Source organism: Nicotiana attenuata, chromosome 10 (genome assembly GCF_001879085.1).
Source record: "Nicotiana attenuata strain UT chromosome 10, NIATTr2, whole genome shotgun sequence".
Lineage (NCBI taxonomy): Eukaryota > Viridiplantae > Streptophyta > Magnoliopsida > Solanales > Solanaceae > Nicotiana > Nicotiana attenuata.
Window position 1 is genome coordinate 35,904,233 of NC_031998.1, and position 8,554 is coordinate 35,912,786.

Genomic DNA, 8,554 nt, shown 5'->3' on the forward strand with positions numbered 1-8,554 from the left:
CGAGAAGAGTATCCAGCTCACATCAGATTTGAAGGCAGCGCGTGGAGAAAAGGAAAATCGAACGAGCCAGTGAGGACTAGAATTTCCTACCCTACCAGCCCCAAACACTCCGAACAAGGCAAAAGGTGCCGCAATCAAAACCACCGGGCAGGGAGAAGGAACATCTCATCCTCATCTCCCGTAGTTCACCAAATCGGACGCCGGTGCAGCGATTCCCAGTTCGAAGAACCAAAGATCATCTTAGCACAACCGAAACCCTCCCGGTTGATGGTGTCTTCAAAATAAACAGCCAGCCGTGCGAGAAGCTATTACACGCGTACCACGCAGGTCCGAACGAAATGTCAGCACCTGATGTCTGCAGCGCGGAATCCTTCGATGCGAGCAATGCCTGCCAAACTAGGACTAAGGCCAAGGGCCTTCGCTATCAAAGATTCAAAGGTTCGACCTCGCTCGAACTCAACACAGGTCGATATTTCAATAAGTTCGAAATAACACCCTTAAGGCTAAGGCCTTCGCCATCAAAGATTCAAAGGTTCGACCTCGCTCGAACTCAACAAGGGTCGATATTTCGATAAGTTCGAAATAACACCCTTAAGGCTAAGGCCTTCACCATCAAAGATCGACAAAGTTCGACCTCGTTCGAACTGGGACTTAAGGCTAAGGGCCTTCGCCATCAAAGATCGACATGTTCGACCTCGTTCGAACTCAGACAGGCTGTTATTTCGATAAGTTCGAAATAACACCCTTAAGGCCAAGGGCCTTCGCCATCAAAGATTCAGATATTCGACCTCGCTCGAACTCGAGACGGGCTGTTATTTCGATAAGTTCGAAATAACGCCCTTAAGGCCAAGGGCCTTCGCCATCAAAGATCGACAAGTTCGACCTCGTTCGAACTGGGACTTAAGGCTAAGGGCCTTCGCCATCAAAGATCGACATGTTCGACCTCGTTCGAACTCAGACAGGCTGTTATTTTGATAAGTTCGAAATAACACCCTTAAGGCTAAGGCCTTCGCCATCAAAGATCGACATGTTCGACCTCGTTCGAACTCAGACGGGCTGTTATTTCACCCTTAAGGCTAAGGTCTTCGCCATCAAAGATCGACATGTTCGAACTCAGACAGGCTGATATTTCAATAAGTTCGAAATAACACCCTTAAGGCTAAGGCTTTCGCCATCAAAGATCGACATGTTCGACCTCGTTCGAACTCAGACGGGCTGCTATTTCGATGAATTCGAAGTAACACCCTTAAGGCTAAGGCCTTCGCCATCAAAGATCGACATGTTCGACCTCGCTCGAACTCAACACGGGTCGATATTTCGATAAGTTCGAAATAACACCCTTAAGGCTAAGGCCTTCGCCATCAAAGATTCAAAGGTTCGACCTCGTTCGAACTCAGACAGGATGCTATTTCGATAAGTTCGAAATAATACCCTTAAGGCTAAGGCCTTCGCCATCATAGATCGACAAGTTCGACCTCGTTCGGACTCAGACGGGCTGATGTTTCGATAAGTTCGAAATAACACCCTTAAGGCCAAAGGCCTTCGCCATCAAAGATCGGCATGTTCGACCTCACTCGAATTCAACACGGGTCGTTATTTCGATAAGTTCGAAATAACACCCTCAAGGCCAAGGGCCTTCTCCATCAAAGATCGACATGTTCGACCTCGTTCGAACTCAGACGGGTTGTTACTTCGGTAAGTTCGAAATAACACCCTTAAGGCTAAGGCCTTCGCCATCAAAGATCGACATGTTCGACCTCGTTCGAACTCAGACAGGCTGTTAGTTCGATAAGTTCGAAATAACACCCTTAAGGCTAAAGCCTTCACCATTAAAGCTGCGATAAGTTCGACCTCGTTCGAACTGGGACTTAAGGCTAAGGGCCTTCGCCGTCAAAGATCGACATGTTCGACTTCGTTCGAACTCAGACAGGCTGTTATTTCGATAAGTTCGAAATAACACCCTTAAGGCCAAGGGCCTTCGCCATCAATGATTCAAAGGTTCGACCTCGTTCGAACTCAAACGGGCTGTTATTTCGATAAGTTCGAAATAACACCTTAAGGCTAAGGCCTTCGCCATCAAAGATTCAAAGGTTCGACCTCGCTCGAACTCAACACGGGTCAATATTTCGATAAGTTCGAAATAACGCCCTTAAGGCCAAGGGCCTTCGCCATCAGAGATTCAAAGCTTCGACCTCGCTCGAACTCAACACGGGTCAATATTTCGATAAGTTCGAAATAACACCCTTAAGGACAAGGGCCTTCGCCATCAAAGATCGACATGTTCGACCTCGTTCGAACTCATACGGGCTGATATTTCGATAAGTTCGAAATAACACCCTTAAGGATAAAGACCTTCGCCCTCGAAGATCGACAGGTTCGACCTCGCTCGAACTCAAATAGGCTATAATTTCGATAAGTTCGAAATAATACCCTCAAGGCTAAAGGCCTTCGCCATCAAAAATCAACAGGCTCAACCTCATTCGAACTCGAACGAGCTATCTTCTCAATTAATTCGTAATGAAACCCGCAAGGCCAGAGGCCTACGTTACAAAAAGAGAACCGGCACTCGCCAGACAAGCCCTCACCTCGTGATGAGATCATGAATCGACTGAAAGATGAAACACAAGACAAGTGGCGAAAGAGAGAATTCTTTATTCAGGGTCACAAATACGGGCCATTGCCACTTACATCCGGCCGAGGCCAGTCAACTGATAACTAAAAAAAAGAGAAAAAGGGGGAGGCAGGAAGAAAGCAACAACAAGAAACAAACAAACGCACACCGGCGTACGAAGTAAAAAAAACAACAAAGCACTACTTTTTCTTCACTCGACGCCAACACCGCCATTACCATCATCATCTCCATAAGGCTCATCATCATCACCACCTGCACCCCCATCAGCTTCGGGTGTCGCCACATCATATACACAGTTGGCACGAGCCTCGCGAGCCTTCTCACGCGCCTCCTCGAAGGCCGCCTCAGTCACGGTGCCCGCTTCCCACAAGTTCTTGAAAATGTCTCGCTGGGATTCGGCGTAGACCCAGAGCTCGTGAGTCTGGTGGGGAACAGCAGTGCGGGATGGTCCAGCCTGGGCCCTCAGCCGCTGATTCTCCTCCTCTAAGGCAGCGACCCGATCTGCCAGAGCCGAGGCCTCCTGATCAATCGTACTAATCCGCTCCTCGAGCCTCGCTTCCCTGAGGGTCGCAGTAGCCCTCTCCGATTTTTGTTGGGACTCATGCACGCGAACGGCCTCCTCTAAGACCGCTGCCCTTGACGAAGCGTCTGACCAGGCCCTCTCCATACGCTCTAAATCGGCAACCTTACTCTCCAGTGCACTCAACTTCCCTCTCCATTCGGCGCTCACCTCCGCAACTCTGGCCCGGCTCTGCTCCATCTCCAACTGCATCACTCCTAACTTGCCCTGCAGGTATTCGTATTCTGCAGCGACCCCTTTACCCACTTCGAGCTCTTCGTCCTTGAGGTGAAGTTGCTCTTCGAGCTCGCTCTTACTGCGGAGCGTCTGCAGCAACTCCTGATCCCTTATCTCCAACTCCTCGCCCAGAGCTCGGTTGCGGGGATCCGTCCTCACCCGCTCGTGCAAATCACCACACCTGTGGCGATAGCGACGGTACTTTTCCAGCAACTGCAAGAAAATCCTCGACCGAATGTTAGCCCTACGGATGCTTTCCACCTCCACCAGATACGTCTAAAAATAAAAAGGAGGAAAAAGCAGTTAAATCGATACTCACTAACACAAAGGGGAAAGTCGAAATAAGAGCCGAATGCGACATACCCTCAAACCCATTATGGCCACTTCGTTCCTCAACTTGGCATCAGCAACGTTCCGCAGGGACTCATTTTCAGCTTCCGAACACAGCAAGCTAAGCTGTGACACCAAGTTATCCCCCTGTGTCAGGAGATTCACGTCAGAAGGAATATCAAGAACACGAGATGGTCCGCCCGCGCGAACCACCGAATGAGTAAGGTCCTCTTCGAACATCCTGATATCATCAGGATCCAAATCAGACTCAGATTCATATTCGTCGACCATCATACTCTTCCCCTTCTCTGCCGCCGAAAGGGAAGTATGATCCGCCGCAGATGGAGAAGGCACACTCGAAGTCACGACGGCGGCACTAAGGGTCAAGCTCTCTGCTCCGGAAGGACGTTGACTATCACCGGCAGTGGGAACTCCGGGTTGGTACGTCATAACAGCCGAATCTTCCGGGCACTGGCTGCCAGCGCCAGCCTCAACCACTCGCTCCAGCTCTAAGGGAGACGCCGCAGTAGCACCATCTCCTAGGCCCGCGGGGGAGGGGGGGATTCGTCCAAATTGATCACGATTGGAGGTACCGACTCGAATGCCACTCTCCGTCTCTTCGACGTCTCTTCCTCTTCTCCATTCGATGGTGATCCATTTGTCGGACGGATAACATCGAATGGAGCTTCTTGAGGGGCCGTCCTCGCCGGAGTGGCCAGAACCGCAGATTCGACCGAAGCCGCCCTCGATGAAGGATGAGTAGCAGGTACTGCAACAAGACGAGCAGGCGCGACCGGCCGACGAAAGGCGAGCTGAGGAGCCCTTCTCCAAACTCTCCCTAGCAACAACAAACGACGTTCAAGAGATAAAACGAGGACGGAAAAGGACATGTAGGAAATAGGGACGTTCTCACCTGCAAGGGGCCTACGTCCAAACCTCTCATGAAAGGTCGACCAAGTGCGAACCCCCGCTATATGGGGAAGGACGGCCTCAACCCATTCGCGAATCCCCTCCAAAGGCGGCGGGGGCAGTTTCTCGGCTGCGAAACCACAAAGTAGGTTGGTGCATACCACATAAAAGGCAAAAGAAAAGAGAAAAATTGGGCACTCTACTAATCAGAAGCGTAGACTTACGAGCAAAATTCCACACTTCGGGAAATCCGGTTGGGTCCGCCACGAGATGCTAGGTCCGCACATAGAAAAAGTTCTCATAGAAGCGACGATTGGTCCCGTCGTCCATCTTTACCACTAGGCTTTTCAACCCCCGAGGACGCGCATGGATCATCGAGCCCCGAATCAGCTGGGGCGCGAACAGGCTAAGGACGTGGCCAGAGTAACCTCTCGACTGGCGAGCTCCGCGTACTTGATAAACATGAGGAACAGCTTGTACAAATAAGGAGAAAGCTTGGCCGGGCATACCTCATAATAGCGGCAGAAATCTACCACCAGCATAGGAAGCGGGAGCGTGTACCCTACAAGAAAGGGGTAGGCATAGAACATACAAAATCCGGGACGGTCAATTTGAACCCGATCGTCTCTCCCCGCCGGTACCATCTCGACAAAGCTAGGAATGCCCCATCGTTCCCTCAAATCCGCTATCCCTACCTCCCTTATGAGGGGAGGGATATCCACCGGCTCCGCCCCACCGTCAGCCGTGAAGTCGATCGCATCTCTCCCCGGGCGGGGTAAAATTTCTTCTACAGAGGGAACCTCTTCACCCTCCACCAACTCTACATCTCCGGCGGCCGGAGCAGAGTTCTCAGTCGCCGGAGGAGCAATAGGAAGACTGTCACGGGAAGAAACGCATGCCATCTTTAGCCCAAAGAAAAGAGAGAAAGAACTCGACGGGAGAAGCGAAGGAATTAAGGATTGCTACGAGCAAAGGAGTAAGACAGAGATCGAATTAACAGAAAAGGAGATATCCTGAGAGTTTTTTTTCAAAGATGAACAATAAAGTGCAAAAAACAAATGATGGGGTTTCCCAATTTATAAGGGGCATAAATACCCCGAGCGCGAGACCCAATGGTCGTCATTAAGATCCGATGGGACGTGAAAAGTTTCAGGTCCTCAGAAACGTGCGTCATAAAGACCACTTACACGAAGCAACGCTTCACTTACCAACCGGCGCTTCAGTTCCGAACCGTCATAACCGTGCGCAAACACTGATCGACACCCCCGAACAATTTCAAAACTCACAACGCGAAAAGAAACAATATGGGGGCCAGATTCCTTCCGACTACGTTGCGCACGTGATCCGCCCGTCGGAGTCGTCAAAGTACGACCCGCCGAACGGAAGGACTAACTGTATTGGTCAGAAATCTGACCATCCAGACCGAGGCAACCACGATCCTGTTTCAGTCACCGTATGAAAGAAGTCAACGGAACCATTTCGACTCCATCACCGCGACATTCTCCACAAGTGACGAGGGTACGCCCCTCACCCCGACCAGTAGGCTTCCACAATTCTGACAAGAAGTTATGGCTAAGGAAAAAGCAGTTTTCTTTCAACTATAAATATGAAGTGAAGGGAACCCAGAAGGGGGGACTCCAAACCGACTTCTTCTCCAAAAAACCCCAATTAATCAGAGGAGAGATAAGAGAACTCCAGGAGAGGAAAAAGGAAGTTCCATCTAGAGAGGAAGAGAGAGAGACACAATGATTGTAATTCCTTTCCCCTCCAAGGAGGGGCAGGGCAAATCTTCATCATAAATAAAACGTTTTCGATCCTTCCTCCATTTTTGTATTTAAATGCCATTTTTTATCTTTAGATCCGATACGAATTATGATTGACTATGATTTACCCCTTCATCTCTTTGATTGATTTGCTTAAAAAGAGTTTAACATCTTTTGAGTCAAACATGAATAAAGCTATATATAGAGAGATTATATTTTCTTATGCGGTAAACCAAATACTGCATTAGTTTATGCAAAATTTTATGAGACCAACAATACGTTACATTAAGTTATGCAAAAACTGTCTTTCTTATATACAATCAACTAAACATTGTATAATCTATGCGAAACTTTATGTTAGAACTATTTTTGAAATGCGATAAAGCAAACAACCCTATTCTACTTCAATTGGCGTCATAATCAACGACATTTGTTTGAAATAACTGTGCCACCGTCTGACTTTTTATGTTGTACATATAGATTCTTTCTTACAACAACATGACTACATCGTTGAAATTTAAAATAAAAAAATACTTGAAGTTGAAGCTTAAAAGTATTGGTTGATGTTGAAGTACTATTTTTGCCAGTGGTGAAAAAGCTTGTAAATATTGAATTTATGAATGAATTAAAACGAATATCTCACCTGAAATAAAAATTCAAATCAATATCTTACTATTTCAATTGAAGTTCAAATGTAAGAACTTAGTATTTTTGAATATTCATGATCACATTTATTTGTAATTGTTGAACTAATGTTTATGACCAAACGGGTATATATATATATATATATATATATATATATATATATATATATATATATATATATATATATATATATATAGCTGCAGAAACAATAAATTGCTAGAATACCTAAAAGCTATTCTCGGGAGTCGTGATGGCGCCTACTAATAGGAGCTAGGCAAGCCAACTTAATTCACTTCTTTTAGCAATTAACGTCCATTTAATGAAAACAAAGCATAATATGATAAAGTGGAAGTCTCAAATATAATTAACTGAAGGAAATGCGGAAGTTTAAAAAAATCCTCTACCCAAGACTGGTGTCANGGGCGGGGTAAAATTTCTTCTACAGAAGGAACCTCTTCACCCTCCACCAACTCTACATCTCCGGCGGCCGGAGCAGAGCTCTCAGTCGCCGGAGGAGCAACAGGAAGACTGTCACGGGAAGAAACACCTGCCATCTTTAGCCCAAAGAAAAGAGAGAAAGAACTCGACGGGAGAAGCGAAGAAATTAAGGATTGCTACGAGCAAAGGAGTAAGATAGAGCTCGAATTAACAGAAAAGGAGATATCCTCAGAATTTTTTCAAAGATGAACAATAAAGTGCCAAAAACAAGTGATGGGGTTTCCCGATTTATAAGAGGCATCAATACCCCGAGCGCGAGACCCAATGGTCGCCATTAAGATCCGATGGGACGGGAAAAGTTTCAGGTCCTCAGAAACGTACGTCATAACGACCACTTACACGAAGCAACGATTCACTTACCAATGGGCGCTTCAGTGTCGAAACCGTCATAACCGTGCGCGAACACTGATCGACACCCCCGAACAATTTCGAAACTCACAACGCGAAAAGAAACAGTATGGGGGGTCAGATTCCTTCCGACTATGTTGCGCACGTGATCCGCCCGTCAGAGTCGTCAAAGTACGACCCCGTCGAACGGAGGGACTAACTGTATTGGTCAGAAATTTGACCACCCCGACCGAGGCGACCACGACCCTGTTTCAGTCACCGTATGAAAGGAGTCAACGGAACCATTTTGACTCCACCACCGCGACATTCTCCACAAGTGACGAGGGTACGCCCCTCACCCCGACCAGTAGGTTTCCACAATTCTGACAAGAAGTTATGGCTAAGGAAAAAGCAGGTTTCTTTCGACTATAAATACGAAGTGAAGGGAACCCAAAAGGGTGGGGGGGGGGCTTCTCATCGACTTCTTCTCCAAAAACTCCAATAAGTCAGAGGGGAGATAACAGAACTCCACGAGAAGGAAAAGGAAGCTCCATCTAGAGAGGAAAAGAGAGAAACACAATGATTGTAATTCCTTTCCCTCCAAGGAGGGGCAGGGCAAAGCTTCATCATAAATAAAACATTTTCGATGCTTCC